We start from the raw sequence: 16,960 nt of genomic DNA, 5'->3' as shown, positions 1-16,960 counted from the left end.
TATAGTTAGACTGTCAGGCTACAGACGAGGTGAGACCCAGCCACCGAGAGCCTTGAACAGGTGGCCCCTCCTGTTGAAGTTCGGGTTAGGAATCCCCCACGGTGCTGAGAAAGGCTGGAACAGAGGGTCTGGAAGAGCAAAGCTCTGAACCTCTTCCATATGCTGGGGATCGTCTCTCCATGTCTGTCTGACAGCGAATTTCAGGTGTGTCTTCACTCTGTGGAGCTAACACAGGGAACCCAGCCGTGCACACAGCAGCTCTCAGCCTCTGTGGATGCAATCCAATCTCACCAACCTTGTGCTTGGCGCTGGGCTTGGGAACCCCATAGGGGCTGAAGGATTCACTCCAGGGACGCAGCTTCTGGAGCCCACAGGACCCGTGCACACCTGGGATCACCCGTTGCTGAAGCTTTAGGTGAGGGATATCATACTTTCAGTAGAACATCTTATATTCATATGCACTTTTTATTTTTTATTTATTTATATTACAGACAGGGGGAGTGGGAGAGGAAGAAGCAGGCTCCCAGCGGAGAAGCCTGATGTGGGGCTCGATCCCAGAACGCTGGGATCACGCCCTGAGCCGAAGTCAGACGCTTAACGACTGCACCACTCAGGTGCCCCTTTATGCAATTTTTAAACAGATAAAGTAAAAGATGTTTTATAGAAGCTTCACTCAAGTAATACATGCAAATACTTACACCATTTCCAAAGGAGAGTGTGTTCTCCATGTGCAGGACGTTGGACCTTCTTTTGTGTGGTTGTAGTATGACTTGGTTTGTCCGTGATCACAGAGATGCATGGTGGAAAGCCCTAGCTTTGCTGCTAATGAACAACATGGTCAAGTCTCTCGTCCTCTGCAATTCCTGACTTCTACCTGTGTGATTTGGAAATGTGCATATGTGTCCCGGCCCCAGGAAAGTTGAGAGAAAAAGGCAGCTGTCATATGTGGGGTCACGTCTCTCCCTACTCATTTCTGAGAGTTTTATGTCTCCAGGTCAGAGTGGCCACGAACGTAAAGGTGTGAAGGGCATGCCCACTGGGGACGGAGGAGGGGCGAGGATGGGGATGCCAAGGTGAGGGTATGGCGTCAGTGTCCTAGAGGAGCCTGGTCAGGAGTCTGGATGTGTGACCTTGAGCAAGTTTTAAAGCCCTGCTTTCCTCACTATAAAACAGGAATGACACCCCCTAACACATAGGGTCATGTGAGCATGTGCCATCTCATAAAGGAAACACGATTTACACAGGCTCTGATAGAGGAGGGCAATTAGTGGTGATTTATCCCCTTTTTCAACATTGCTCAGAGTGGTGTTTCTCAGTAAGGCAAAAAACTGCTTCAAAAAAATTAAAAATATATTAAGCATCTAAAATAGTATTAATTTTTGGATATTAAGATAGATTAACTTTGGATTTGAAATGAGATTAGTATAAAAGGTGCCCCTTTAAAAGGAGGAAGCACTTGCAGCACACCGTGGTTCCGGGCAGGGACGGCCGCGCAGCTGCACACTGGGCGACACATCAGCCGACCTGGGGGGAGGTACTAGCCCGTTTGAGCATTGGCTGCTCTCAGCACCATCTTAGAAGGCTGAACCGGTCCATACAGAGTTGTGGCTGATCCGGAATGCTCTGGGTCCTGAGCCACAGCGTTTGAAAGGAGGACTTCGCATCCGATGTTTGATTTTTGGATCCCAAAAAGCAAAGAAGAAAGAGTAACATGTTGCTACTTTGGGATATGGGGGCAAAGGATGAGACTCTCAAGGTGGAGGGAATTGCCTTAGGAGCCTGTTCTAGAGGGGATTATCAGCCCTGGGAAGATGTATCTCTGGCTGAATCAGCTTGATGTGTTATGGAAGAGAGCATTCGACTTATCTCCACTGGGCCAAGCCTGCCGTTCACCTGGCACTTCCACTGGCCCCCAGGGGAAGCACTCAGAGTTCCCCACATTGGACACTTCATCGGGTCCCCTGATGCTTTGTCACTGGCCACTGTGGGCCTTTGCTTTTTCAGATCACAGCACCAGGGGCCTCGTGGGCTGATTCCATGAGTTTCAGCCAGAATTCTCAGGCTCTTTTCAACATACGGTCAGTGCTTCATGGAAAGACCTCTGAGGCAGTTTCTCGGTTGAGTGTCCCAGTGACAGTGAAGCCATCTCATAGTTCTTTCAGTCATGAAGCTACACTGAATTGTTTGGATGGAAAAGGTGGTCAGACCTCTGTCCTACCACGGGGTGCCAGGCACCGGTTCCTCCCAGGCTCCTGCCAGGCCCCAAGGCAGGGTATAAGCAACAGCATTTGAGAAGAGAAACCTTTAGAGCGACAAGGGAACCTTAGAACCTCTAGCCTGTTCATTTTGAGCTAGGGTTTTTTTGGAGGCCTAGGGATATTCAGAGCTTCTGGTGGGGTAGGAGCAGACTGTCCCGACCTTCAGAGCTCCACGTGCTGGTGCGATTCTGGGCTAGCGCAGTGTGCTGTTTCTGGCCTTGAACCGGGAGTGTGGTGCTGGCATGAAGAAGCCACCTACCTTGAAAACTTTGTGGGGATTTGTGTGAAGGATGAAGTGTTTTTGTTTCTATCCTCTGCATTTCCCGGAGTCCACATTTGTCCTTTATGTCACCTGTCATTCCCTAGATCTTAAAAGGAAACGGAGGAAGAGAGAGGCGCTCAGGGAAGGGTGAGCCGCGTGAGTGAGGGAGTGGGAGACAGCACGCGGGAATCCTGACAGCTCAGCTGAGAGGACAGTAGGAAACTCTTTCACTTTAAATTAACTTCTGTTTTCTTTGTGGTGTTAGTTGTTGCCTAACCATGAGTTCTCACGCTCTCCCAGAGTTCTGCAGTTTGGCCTTTGGTTCCTCACAAGACTCTAAAAACGGTGTAAACTGACTCTACTTGTCCAAGGGAAATTGGGACTACCTTCAGTCCTTGCGTGCATGTCTCCAGACTTTCCAGGGCTACATAAATAATTAGAACCTTCAGACAGAATCTATGAAGGTAAATATGAAAAACAATCTTGGGTTGCTAACTCTGGCTTAAGTCCTAGAGTTCCATGGTTGTGCCCAACAGCTATCATGAGTAGGAGACGGATGGGGCGCGAGCTCTTCCCAGAGCCAAGCTGGCTGGCAGAGGTTGCTCATAGGCCTCTGTCAACTCCTCCACCTCTGTCTTGCAACACACAACTCAACGTTTCCAGATGTTCTGAGTTTCATGGTTTATGGATTCAGGACCTAGAAGCCAGAAATCTTATTTTCCACACCCTTGGGATGCCTCCTGCTGAACTGGAACTTGGAGTTTCTAACTATGTCAGGTCCAAGACAACAATTCTACTGCTCAGGTGAGGAGTGACAATGGCGTGTGTGGCCCATCTTGGCTCTGTCTACCCTGATGTTGTTTTAGAAGGTCCTGTGAACACACTGTTGAACTGGTAAGTTTTGAACTCTCATGACTCAAAAGACAAACCATATCTGTTTGTTTTTGTTCAATATTCCAAGTTTTATATAGAGCTCCCATAAATAAAACATTGTGCTTTGAGAATGTGAGGGCATGAAAACAGAGTTTAGCCAAAAGCAGTACCTAATATTCTAGTCTCCTGGGTTGTTTCTTAGGAACCCTGATTTTTGTATTAGAAAATAATTTAAGGCTCCAAAAGGTTACCAAATTTAATTTTTCATTTCTTTTTTATTTATACATGAAGTGTTAAAAATATTTATATATAAATTCTTCTTGTTCCATACAGTAATAAGTAAGGGCATGGGAACTCCTACCGGTATCAGTAACATGACCACAATTTAGTGCCACCTTCACAGGCTGTGGCAAAGTGGGATCCATATCCTGACTCAGCTGTATGATGGGAGTGAGCTTCAGGGTTAATTTTTTACATCAGTGATACATATTGATGATGGTATGCCCATGAGATATATACAAAAACTTGTTATATTTAAGATATTTGTGGATTAATGACCAATAATGTTTTTGATGGGCCTCACTTTTTCCCTGGTATAATTTTATTCTCTGCTAAAGCAACCTCAGGACAACCATATTTAAATATACAGATTTTTCTATATATTTTGAGACTAATCAAGAAAAAGAATAAAAACAGAAAATATCAGAATGGAAGTGGGAATATCACAGAATTTTAATATAATTTAGAATGACCATAAGGGAATTTATAAACAAAGTTTTTCCAATAAATTTGATAACTTAGATGAAATGGACAGTCTTTGACAGCTTGCCAAAATTGACACAAAAATAAATATAAAATTTAAATATCTATGTGTCTAATTTAAAATGTAAACTTCTATATTGAAAATTATTAAAAAAAGCCTTACCTCAAAGATAAATTTGATCCCAAATGATGAATTCTAGAATGATGAAAGAAATAATATTACAAAAATTACAAAAATAGGAGATGAAGGAATAGTTTCTCACTGATTTTATTCGCATAGCCCACACAGCCCTAATACAAAACATGATAAAAGAATAGTATAACATTGCTAAGTAAGATATATTCCAGAAATCCAAAGATTAACATTTGAAAAATCCATCAATATAAAACAACATATTAACAAAATAAAGAAAAAAACCTATATGATAATTTTATTAAATGCAGAAAAATATTTGACAAAATTAAACATTTATTTGTGATAAAAAAATTTTTAGCAAATGCAAACAGAAGAATAAAAAGGGGCGCCTGGGTGGCACAGTGGTTGAGAGTCTGCCTTCAGCTCAGGGCGTGATCCTGGCGTTATGGGATCGAGCCCCACGTCGGGCTCCTCTGCTGTGAGCCTGCTTCTTCCTCTCCCACTCCCCCTGCTTGTGTTCCCTCTCTCGCTGGCTGTCTCTATCTCTGTCGAATAAATAAATAAAATCTTTAAAAAANGTCTCTATCTCTGTCGAACAAATAAATAAAATCTTTAAAAAAAAAAAGAATAAAAAAGGAACTTCTTCAATCTGACAAAGGGCATCTATGAAAAACCTACAGATCACTTAATGGTAAAATATTGAAGGCTTTCCCCCTAAAATCATGAACAAGGCAAGGATATTCTTTCTCATCACTTAAATTCAACATTGCATCAGAGTAGCTAGCCAGTGCAATCAAACAAGAGAAAGAAATAAAAAGGCATATGAATTGGAAAAGAAGAAAGGAAAACTGTCTTTATTTACACATGGAACAATTGTTTATGCAGATAATTCTAAGGGATATACGAAATAACTACTAGAAATAGTAAGTGAATTTAGCAAGGCCATAAAATACAAAGTAAATATAAAAATTAATTGTATTTATATTTCTATATACTAGCATCAAGCAAGTGGAAAATAAAATAAAACTTAATTTATAATAGAATTAAGATAGAATATAAAATATTCAGAAGCATATTTTATGAAAGTGGGAAAGAATTATTCAGGAAATTAACAAATATTTAAATAAATGGTGGGAAATACTACTGTCATTAATTTAGAGATTCATATGTTAAGACTTCAAATGCCCACAAACTGTTATTTAGATTCAACACACTCCAACCAAAATACCAACAGGCTGTTTTTATAAAAATTTACAAGTTAATCCTAAAATTTATATGGAAATACAGAGGACCTGGAAAGGCCCAAATACTTTTGATCATGAAGAAGAAAGAAGAGAAGTCATCCTACCTAATTGCAAGACTTACTAAAAATCCACAGTAATAAAGACGGTGTGGTCTAGCCAATTAGATCAGCGCAACAACAGGTAGCTAGCTCAGAAATAGATACCCATGTAGATAATAAATTGATTTTTGGCAAATTTCTAAAGAAACTAAATGGAGAAACGGTGTTTTTAAGAAATGNAGAGAAGTCATCCTACCTAATTGCAAGACTTACTAAAAATCCACAGTAATAAAGACGGTGTGGTCTAGCCAATTAGATCAGCACAACAACAGGTAGCTAGCTCATAAATAGATACCCATGTAGATAATAAATTGATTTTTGACAAATTTCTAAAGAAACTAAATGGAGAAATGGTGTTTTTAAAAAAGTGTTGTAACAATAAAATAAACAAATGGANGCTGTGCCACCCAGGCACCCCAATAACCAATCACTTCTATCCCTACCTCTCACTACACATATAAATAAATTATGGTCATATACCAAATAAAAAGTAAACTTATAAAGCTCTTTGAAGAAAACATGGGAGAATATTCTGCAAACTTCGTGTAGGCAAAGATTTCTTGAAGAGAAAAAAAACAAGCGCTAACCCAAAAAGAACAAATGGAAAATCAGGCTGCATCGAAATTTTAAAATTTTTAAAAAGTATTATTAAGAAAATANCAATAACCAATCACTTCTATCCCTACCTCTCACTACACATATAAATAAATTATGGTCATATACCAAATAAAAAGTAAACTTATAAAGCTCTTTGAAGAAAACATGGGAGAATATTCTGCAAACTTCGTGTAGGCAAAGATTTCTTGAAGAGAAAAAAAACAAGCGCTAACCCAAAAAGAACAAATGGAAAATCAGGCTGCATCGAAATTTTAAAATCTTTAAAAAGTATTATTAAGAAAATACAAAGGCAAGTCATAGAATGGGAGAAGATATTAATACATATATCTGACAGAAGACTTATAAACAATATATAAACAACTCAAATGAATCAATAAAAAAGAGATAACCAAATAAAAATGATTCAATGACTCATGCTGATGTCCTAGTAAAGAAGATATGCATATACACAATAGAAACATGCAAAGGTGCTAAAAATGTTAGATATCAGGGAATGTAAATTAATAGCAGAATGTGATATTACAACTTGCTAAAATAAAAAACTTTAGAAACACCAAAGGTGGAGGTGGTTGTCGGGAAACAACCTAAACTTTCTATACGTTGTCCGGGGAGTGAGAAATGGCTTGATCACTTTGGAAAACTTTCGGCGGGTTCTTATAAGGTAAAAGTACACCTGCTGTATGACCCGGAGTACCCCTCCGGTACTTACCCAGGATGTATGAAAAGTCTGTCCACAACAAGTCTGGCTCAAGAATGTCTGTGGTAGCTTCTCTCATGACCCCAAAGGCTGTAAGCAATCCAAATACCCACCAATAGGAAAATAGATTTTCAAACATATGATGCAATCATACCATAGCTAGTCCTCAGCAGTAAGAAAGGGAATAACAGTGATTCCCAGCAGCGCAGATAACCCTAGAACACTACGCCGGCTGAAGGACACACGCAAGGACAGTGCGTGTTGCCTTGCTCCCTTCACAAGGAAGGGTAAGAACAGACAATCTGTGTTGATAGAAATGAGAAGCGTGGCTGCCTGTGGGGGTTGGTGTCCATCCCTGGTAGGAATGATACAACTTTCTGTGTGATAGAAATGTTTTTATGTCTTGACTGGTGTGGTGGGTTGAAATGGTGGCCCCCAGAGATATCCAAGTCCCAATCTCTGGGCCTGTGTGTGTTATTTATACGGAAGGGAGACTGCAGATGAGATCAGGTTGGAGAACTTGAAATATGGAGACCGTTGTGGATCACTGCGTCCTACAAGTGTGGGCGGAGGGAGGTCTGAAGACAGAAGCTAGCAGACGAGGTCCTGGAGGAAAAGGAGCGATGTGGTGCAGATGGGGACACCCTCCAGAAGCTGGAAAGGCAGGGAAATGGGCTCTGCCCCGGGGCCTCTGGAGGGAGCGAGGCCCTGCTTAACCTTGACTCTGGCCCCGTGAAACTCATTTTGGATTTCTGACGGCCAGCCTGTGGGAAAATAAATGTGCCGAGGTTTAGCCACCGAGTCTGTGGGAACTTGTTGCAGCAGAATCAGGAAAGTTCTGCACTGGCGTGTGGTTTGTGACTGTGTCGTCATCAAGATATCAAAATGCACCTCTAGCAAATNGGAAAATAAATGTGCCGAGGTTTAGCCACCGAGTCTGTGGGAACTTGTTGCAGCAGAATCAGGAAAGTTCTGTGTGGTTTGTGACTGTGTCGTCATCAAGATATCAAAATGCACCCCTAGCAAAANCGTCATCAAGATATCAAAATGCACCTCTAGCAAATCTGTGAAAACAGCGCAACAGGCAGTGGTGGCCGGGGGTTGGGGGCCGTGAGAGGAACGACAGGTGGAGCGCAGAGCATTCTCAGGGCAGAAAAATCCTCAGCCTGAGCCAGTGTTGGGTACACACCACTCTGTGTTCGTGCAAACCCACAGAAAGAACAGCATCGAGTCTGAGCCGCAGTGGAAACGCCAGACTCTGGGTGATGCTGATGTGTCTGCGTGGGTTCTTCCTTGGTAACAAATGTGCCTCTTGCTGGGGGTGTTGACTGTGGGGGAGGCTGTGCATGGCAGGGGGCACGGGGTGAGTGAGAACCCTCTAGGCCTCCCTCCCGTTTTTGCTGTGAACCAAAAACTTCTCTAAAACAAAGTCTTTTAAAAATGTACCCTTACGATCTGTGAATTTGTACGAAAATTTTACCTCGATTTAAAAAACCCTCAAAAACAACAATAAAAAAAGAAAAAGAAATCTATTCCATGCTTAGACACAAAAATATACACGGACACAAAATGGGAGTTCATATCTGATGTGCTCTTCCGGGGAGATTCAAATATACTTTGTGTGTGATTCTTATTCCTTAGTAAAATAGTCCTCAACAGAACCTGTCAAATCTCTCAATCGTTCCTCTAAATTAATGCAACACAGACATTTTTTCAGACTCCTCCGAACTACTAGTTTTGATGTCACTTTCCATTAACTGGTGAACCCTCTGCCCCCAATAAGCTTGGGGGACACCTCTGTTCTGCCTCATCCCCTCTCCCACTGAACCTGCCTGCTGCCCCTCCTTCGTTCCACTGCGGCCCAAGTCCACCAAGTCTCTCTTTAGGCTGAGAAGAAGCAGATGGAGAATGAAAGCAAGGTCAAGGAAGAGAGACTGCATACCTGGGGAAGGGCAGTTTCCTTCAGTGAGAGGGACACGAGGGAAGGACTGAGGAAGACGGGTGCACAGAGGCACACAGGGTTGCCTGGAGAAAGACAGGGGTGCATAGAGGTGCACAGGGTTGCTTGGAGAAGGACAGGGGTGCATAGAGGCACACACGGTTGCCTGGAGAAGGACAGGGGTGCACAGAGGCACACACGGTTGCCTGGAGAAGGACAGGGGTGCACAGAGGCACACAGGGTTGTGGAGAAGGACAGGGGTGCACAGAGGTGCACATGGTTGCCTGGAGAAAGACAGGGGTGCTTGGAGGTGCACAGGGTTGCCTGGAGAAGGACAGGGGTGCACAGAGGTGCACAGGCGTTTTCTGACAGAGGGCCAAGATGCACAGAAAGAAGGTGTCAGGGGACCAGCTGATGGGCAGGCAGTTTGCAAGGCAAGAAGGAAAGNGGAGAAGGACAGGGGTGCACAGAGATGAGCAGGGTTGCCTGGAGGAGGACAGGGGTGCATAGAGGTGCACACGGTTGCCTGGAGAAAGACAGGGGTGCACAGAGGCACACAGGGTTGCCTGGAGAAGGACAGGGGTGCACAGAGATGCGCAGGGTTGCCTGGAGGAGGACAGGGGTGCATAGAGGTGCACAGGGTTGCCTGGAGAAGGACAGGGGTGCACAGAGGTGCGCAGGGTTGCCTGGAGAAAGACAGGGGTGCTTGGAGGTGCACAGGGTTGCCTGGAGAAGGACAGGGGTGCACAGAGGTGCACAGGGTTGCCTGGAGAAGGACAGGGGTGCACAGAGGTGCACAGGGTTGCCTGGAGAAGGACAGGGGTGCGCAGAGGTACACAGGGTTGCCTGGAGAAGGACAGGGGTGCATAGAGGTGCACAGTGTTGCCTGGAGAAGGACAGGGATGCATAGAGGCATACAGGGTTGTCTGGAGAAGGACAGGGGTGCATAGAGGTGCACTGGGTTGCCTGGAGAAAGACAGGGGTGCATAGAGGCACACAGGGTTGCCTGGAGAAGGACAGGGGTGCATAGAGGTGCACAGGGTTGCCTGGAGAAGGGTTGCCTGGAGGACAGGGGTGCATAGAGGTGCACAGGGTTGCCTGGAGAAGGACAGGGTTGTGCAGAGGCACACAGGGTTGCCTGGAGAAGGACAGGGGTGCACAGAGGTGCACAGTCGTTTTCTGACAGAGGGCCAAGATGCACAGAAAGAAGGTGTCAGGGGACCAGCTGATGGGCAGGCAGTTTGCAAGGCAAGAAGGAAAGCTGAGCAAACAGCACCCGAAGCTCTGGTAGGTACGTCTCACCCTGGTACACTCACTGTGCCTGAGTCAATGTGGAGAGAGGACACCAAGGGGTCACAGCGAAGGAGAGGCATCCAGCCACAGACAGAGGGTCCCGGTCTGGGGAGGTGCCGGTGGGTAGGGTCTGTCCACAGAAACTGCCCCTCAGGTGTGCCCTCCCTCTTCTCAGCCCACAGGCTTTTCTTCTTGTGGGGGTGGCCCCTTTCTCTTTCATTCACAATTTGCAGTAATTGTCCTTGTCTACATTTCCAAATTTAATAGGAAAAGGTTTAAAATAGTCTCTGAACAGTGAAAACCAGAAAGGACTATAAAAGGTTAAAAATAACTTTGAACATGTTTAAAAATATAATTGCTTTGGATACACAATCTGTGGCTCTCAGCTGGCTCTGCTAAATGCCAGCACTTTTGTACTTCGAGCTGACGTCCCTCCATTGACTCTAACTGAACGAAGGGCAAGCACATTTATTGCCAATCCTGAGTCAAAATGATCACCAGATAACACGATTTTGCTGCCTGGTCCACACTTAGAGCACACCTCCAGGCCATGACTCCAAAACCCTTCATGTCTTTGTGTTCTTTGTGCATTTTGAGTTTTATGTAAAATTAAGCCATTTCTTATTTTATTTCCCCTGAAGCAGGACAAGCATCTCAATCTTCCTGTTGGCAGCATCTCCCTGCAGGTGCTGCGTGGGCTCTCTGGGCAGGCTGGTGTGAGTGCCCAGGACTTGGGTGGATAGGCAAAGTCCAGTTCTCCCATTCCTGGAGGTGCCAACCTTCTCTGAGATGTTTGATGCCATCATGTTCCCACCCCTCTCCCACTACACCCATTCTCTTTACAGAGTTTAAACTTGCCAATTTTCCTTCTTTAGCAAGAGAGGTTGTAGGCTACATCACATGACACTGGGTAGAACATTGATGCAGCTTTACTTGGACAGGCAGCCTTGGTGGAGTCTTTGCATCAGGTTTAGTGACAGGCTGCCTATCTCTCAGGCATCTTCACTTCCAAGGAGGATGCAAGTGAGCAGGCGTATGTTCCCCTAGCTAGCCCTAGAGATGACTGGAGAGAAACAACATTCCTAGAATGCAGAGCCCTTTAGCAACTGGAACAGAATCCAAGCTCAACCTCTGAACGGGATTAGGTTGGGTCCACTGCAGGGATGATGAGTGACATGGAACGGGGTGTCCTATGTTTAGTACTTGTCTCTTAACTATGAAAGAACAACAGTGATAAGCAGGCATATTACCAGGGAGGATAGAGAACAAATAGACAAGAAGCAAATACACAAATTTGAAGACTTTGCAAGCAGAAGAAAACAAAATAATCAATACCATCTTCAGGGAGGTTAGAGATGGTATCAGAGCTCCCCAATGAGAACAAGATGATATTACACAGAATCATTCAGAGGACAACAATGAACCCTAAAATATTGCACATATATAACACATATGCAATATATGTGGCATATATATATAATATATATAATTTATATATATTTGTATGTTTATTGTCTATATATAACATAACAGATAATTATATATAACATAATATATTATATATAATTATTATGTATATAAAACTTTATAATTATATAACTTTTTACACACATATAACATATTCACATATTTACATATATAACATATATGTAATATATGTGACATATGTAATATAGATAATTTATATATTTGTATGTTTATATGTTTATATATAACATAACATGTAATTATATGTAACATATATTATATGTAATTATTATATGTATGTAAAATTATATATTATATATAAAATTATATAACTTTTTTTTTTGTTAACTCAGTAAAAGAGCTGGGAAGTATTGTTGAGGAAATCATCTTTGGAAGCTAGAGCTAAAAGAAAAAGAGATGAAAAAGATGACAGAGAAACTCAAAATTCAGACACGTCCTGGAGGCTCATTGTATTATTAAATCAGAACTCTAGAATGAGAAGGCAGAGGAGTTAGAAGGAAGGAAATAAATGAATTGGTTAAAGAACAAATTTCCAGAAGTAAAGATATGACTTTCCAGGTTGAAAGAAAAAACTGAGGGCCCAGCACAAAGTATGGAAATCTAGCCAAAGGAAAGCACGACACTGAGAAATTCCAGAACAGTGGCAAAGCTGAAGGCTCTAAGAAAAAACACAAAAGGCCAGCAATAGAACCATTTACATTCCACACAGCAGCACTGGAATTGTAAGGAAGGCAACTCAAGTTCTTGTGAGAAATGATTTCCAACTGAAAGTACCATAACCAGTCAAACTATCAAAATTGGGGACAGAACATACGTATTTTCAGATATTATCAAACATGTTCAGACATAGATATTTGTCTCCTAAACGCCCTTTCTAANTTTTTTTTTTTCCAAAGATTTTATTTATTTATTTAACAGAGATAGAGACAGCCAGCGAGAGAGGGAACACAAGCAGGGGGAGTGGGAGAGGAAGAAGCAGGCTCATAGCAGAAGAGCCTGATGTGGGGCTCGATCCCATAACGCCGGGATCACGCCCTGAGCCGAAGGCAGACGCTTAACTGCTGTGCCACCCAGGCGCCCCTTTATATTTGTCTCCTAAACGCCCTTTCTAAGGGAGCCACTGGAGCACACCCTTCACCAACCGGGGAGAGCAAGCAAGAAGGGAGCAAGGATGCAGGAGAGAGGAAAAGGCATTCCCTGGGTGGTGGATGGGGCCACCCTAGAACAGCACTTGTGCCTCCAGTTTGGAGGGTACCCAGTGTAGATAGTTCTGTCTCCAAGAAGAAGACACTGGGACAAAACTTGGTGTGTCTGAAAGCCTTGAGAGAAGATTTAGTATTGTATTACTTGAGTAACAACCAAATAAAAAGGCAATTATTAACTCCAGAAACAACAAAATCTTCTTTTAAAAACAGATTCATAGTTTATTGTATGTCTTATGTCAGTTGAATTTGCAGTCACTAAAATGTGAATACTAAATATTGATTTGGCCTCAAGTACAAGACATGTATTGGAGGAAGATGGGGAGCTCGTGTTGGAGTCTGGAGGGGGAAATGGGTCCAGTGCCGATGGCGCAGTAGTGGGAAGGCAATAGAACAGGCCTAATCTGAAAATGTCAATGGTGTACATTCAGACTTGTGATACAGACATGTGGGATCACTGTGCAGCGGTGTGAGCTGAAAGGGGGGAAAAGGTTGCCTCTGCACCTGAATAACCTTGATAAAAATAAAGAATAAAACTAACAATTAATGAAGACAAGATATAGATGCTCGTGATAGAGCTGCTAGAATCTGTATGTGAGGGTTCTTTTACCATGAACTTTCTGTTCTTGCTCTCAGGAACACTGGACAGGACTTCACTATTCTTAGGGGCCATGCAAACAGCAAAATCTCCAAGAAAAACACAAAAAATGCCGAGATGTGTGCTGTAAACAGTATGCAGTCCCGGGGCAGGAGCTGAAACACAAGCCTTGGTCTCAGCTTTGAACATGGGCCTCGAGAGCTCAGACTTCTTGCCTCTCTGGGTGTATCTTCAAGTGGCCCTGCAGCAAGTGCTGAAGTGTGGACTTCAGGTTACAAGTAAATTCTGGTGAGTGCATGAGTTCCTGAATGCTTTGTAAGAAGTTTTAAAATTTAAAATTAGGAAGTGTGAGTCTTCCTACCTTGTTTTTCTTTTTCAAGATTGTTTTGGCTATTTTGGGGTTCTTTAAAATTTCATATGAATTTCAGAATCCCCTTTTCCATTTTGGCAAAACAAGGTCATTAGAATTTGGAAAGGGATTGCTCAAATCCATAGATCACTTACCATATTCATAATATTGAGTCTTCTAGTCCATGAACGTGGGATGTCTTTCCATTCATCGAAGCCTTCGTTGATTTTTTTCAGCAATGTTTTATAGTTTCAGTGTCCAAGTATTTTATTTCCTTGGTTCAATTTCTTTCCAAATATTTTATTCTTTTGGACTCTATTGTAAATGGAATTGCTTTCTTAATTTCCTTTCAGATTATTTAATGCTGGTGTATAAAAACACAGCTGATTTCTTGTGTTGAACTTGTTCCCTGCAACTTTGCTGGATTTCTTTACTTGCTCTAATAATTAGTTTTTGATGTGGATTCTACAGGATTTTCTGTATAGAGAATCATGCCATCTGCAAACAGAGACAATTTACCTTTTTCTTTCCAATTTTAATGCCTTTTATTTATTTCTATTGCCTGATTGCGCTGGCTAGGACTTCCAGTACTAAATGGCATAAAGTGTGATAGTGGGCATCCTTGTTTATTCCTGATCTTAGAGGGAAAGATTTGGTCTTTCACTAACGAGTTAGTGTGGGTTAGCTAGCTAGCTAGCTAGCTATGGGTTCTTCAATTGCCCTTTATCCTGTTAAAGGTGTTCTCCTCCATTCCTAATTTGCTGAGTATTTTTTAATGAAGAAAGTGTGTTGAATTTTATCAAATGCTTTTTCTGTGTCTATTGAGATGATCATGTGGGTGTGTGTTGTTTTCTTCATTTTATCAATGTGGTGTATTACATGATTGATCTTATATTGAACGGTGCTCGCATTGCTGGGATAAATCCTACTTCGTATAATCCTTGCATCATGTATAATCCTTTTAATGTGCTATTGGATTCAGCATGCTAAAAGGCAATACTACTCAGTAAAAATGGTCACACCTTTGTTATGTCACTTAGCTGTGATGAGTCCAGGTCAAGGTCAAAAGCTGGAGTTACCTTAACTGTTGGTTAATAACCGTTGGTTACACCTTTGCTAGTTGGACATTTCAGAGAAGTGGGAATTAATCATATTAAGGTCAGCATACAAAAAGTAGATTTCTGTTTTTAGGAGTTTCTTAAGTTCTATAATAGATTATTAACTATACCTGGTCAGCAAGACTGTGATTCTGCAAGGAATTCATACCAAATTATCCAGGTTTTAAAAATAGGAATAGTAAAACATTTGTCATTGTTATCTAACTTCATATTTAAAACATAGGAATGTTTGAAATCTGATTTCATACAACATCAGTATCTCCTTTTTTCTTTTTACCAATAGTGATTTGTAATCAAATTTAGTTTTGAAATGTTTTTCTCTAGATAAATATTTCCGAAGGATACTGTGTTCTTGTTCGGTATGATTCATTGACTCTTCATTGACTCCCGCATTTTCTCTATAATATTGCCTCCAGCTATTGAGTTAATTTTCTTTTTGGTGTTAGTTTTTATTTTTCATTTGCATTACAAAAGTAATAATTTCCTATAGTTATGTCTTTGTCAATAATATATGGGGTTATTACCAAAAAATGGTATAATTCTTGAGATAGTTTTTATGTTTTTCCAAGATGTTCTTTAAAAATTCGTGATACATGTGTATGAGGTTATATCCATTTTTTATTTTATTTTTTTTTTAAAGATTTTATTTATTTATTTGACAGAGACAGCCAGCGAGAGAGGGAACACAAGCAAAGGGAATGGGAGAGGAAGAAGCAGGCTCATAGCGGAGGAGCCTGATGTGGGACTCGATCCCAGAACACCAGGATCACGCCCTGAGCCGAAGGCAGACGCTTAACGACTTCGCCACCCAGGCGCCCCATATCCATTTTTTAAAAATTCATGTCTTTCTTCTCTCTTCATTTGCTTTTGAAGATATTAGAGGGTAAAATTTTTATTTCACATTTAAAAAATTATCTCTTCCATTAAAAGATAAAAATCCAAGACTTTTAAATTTCCTCTTATTTTAGATAATCATCAATAAAAATTGATTTATTATACTATACAACTTTTGCTATTGAAATAATTTTAATAATAAAATTAAATATATATTTATACAAAGTCTATTTTAACCCCCCTTTTTAAAAAAGTCTATTTTTAATACTTTTTTGGTATTAGCACAGTGTATTACAATTACTGTTCCATCTGCAAGAGTGTGGGCTCCATCAGGGGTTGATCTTCTTGCTGTCTGTGTCAGTGGCCCCGGCGAGTGCCGAGCTTGTCATGGCCTAGTCCCCTCCTTCCTCCTGTTGTTCCTTCTCCTTCTGGTCACTTTTCCTTGCTTCTTGTTTTGTTTCTTGTTTTTTTTCTCTTAATTTCTCCTATTTTTCCCTTTTTCCTTCCTTCCTTGTTTCCTTCCTTTCTTTTTTCTCTTTTTTTCTTTCTTTTACCCACATTTGTTGAATAAGAAAGCATATAGCCTTAAGTAGTGATTTTATATCTCATNAAAAAAGTCTATTTTTAATACTTTTTTGGTATTAGCACAGTGTATTACAATTACTGTTCCATCTGCAAGAGTGTGGGCTCCATCAGGGGTTGATCTTCTTGCTGTCTGTGTCAGTGGCCCCGGCGAGTGCCGAGCTTGTCATGGTCTAGTCCCCTCCTTCCTCCTGTTGTTCCTTCTCCTTCTGGTCACTTTTCCTTGCTTCTTGTTTTGTTTCTTGTTTTTTTTCTCTTAATTTCTCCTATTTTTCCCTTTTTCCTTCCTTCCTTGTTTCCTTCCTTTCTTTTTTCTCTTTTTTTCTTTCTTTTACCCACATTTGTTGAATAAGAAAGCATATAGCCTTAAGTAGTGATTTTATATCTCATTCATCTAGATAACATAATTTAAAATATGTGTGTGACCATATCCTGAAATACTATAGTATCTGCCTGCTGGGGCAGGTTGAGTTGAAGAACTCTAAAAATTCTGCTATGCCCTGGAGGTCATTCCAGATACGGTCTGAAATACCATGCACTCCTTATACAGTATTTTGCCCAAAAAATTAGCATAGGTGAGAATATAATGGGTGGACTTTGATAATGCTG

General features: G+C 41.5%; 1 long non-coding RNA gene across 2 annotated transcripts; it reads left to right on the top strand.

The window, feature by feature from the left end:
- The first annotated feature begins 554 nt into the window (after window positions 1-554).
- Window positions 555-15,643, top strand: LOC117802073. Of its 2 annotated transcripts, XR_004625140.1 has the most exons (5): window positions 555-614; window positions 2,625-2,734; window positions 2,821-2,984; window positions 13,507-13,756; window positions 15,598-15,643. It is a non-coding gene; the product is annotated as an uncharacterized LOC117802073 (long non-coding RNA). The 2 variants fall into 2 exon arrangements; XR_004625139.1 differs by lacking the exon at window positions 555-614 and having other exon boundaries at window positions 1,444-2,734.
- Window positions 15,644-16,960: the final 1,317 nt, after the last annotated feature.

This window comes from Ailuropoda melanoleuca, chromosome 4, assembly GCF_002007445.2.
Source record: "Ailuropoda melanoleuca isolate Jingjing chromosome 4, ASM200744v2, whole genome shotgun sequence".
Lineage (NCBI taxonomy): Eukaryota > Metazoa > Chordata > Mammalia > Carnivora > Ursidae > Ailuropoda > Ailuropoda melanoleuca.
The sequence above is the reverse complement of the archived record's forward strand: the minus strand, read 5'-3'. Positions and strand labels throughout refer to the sequence as shown.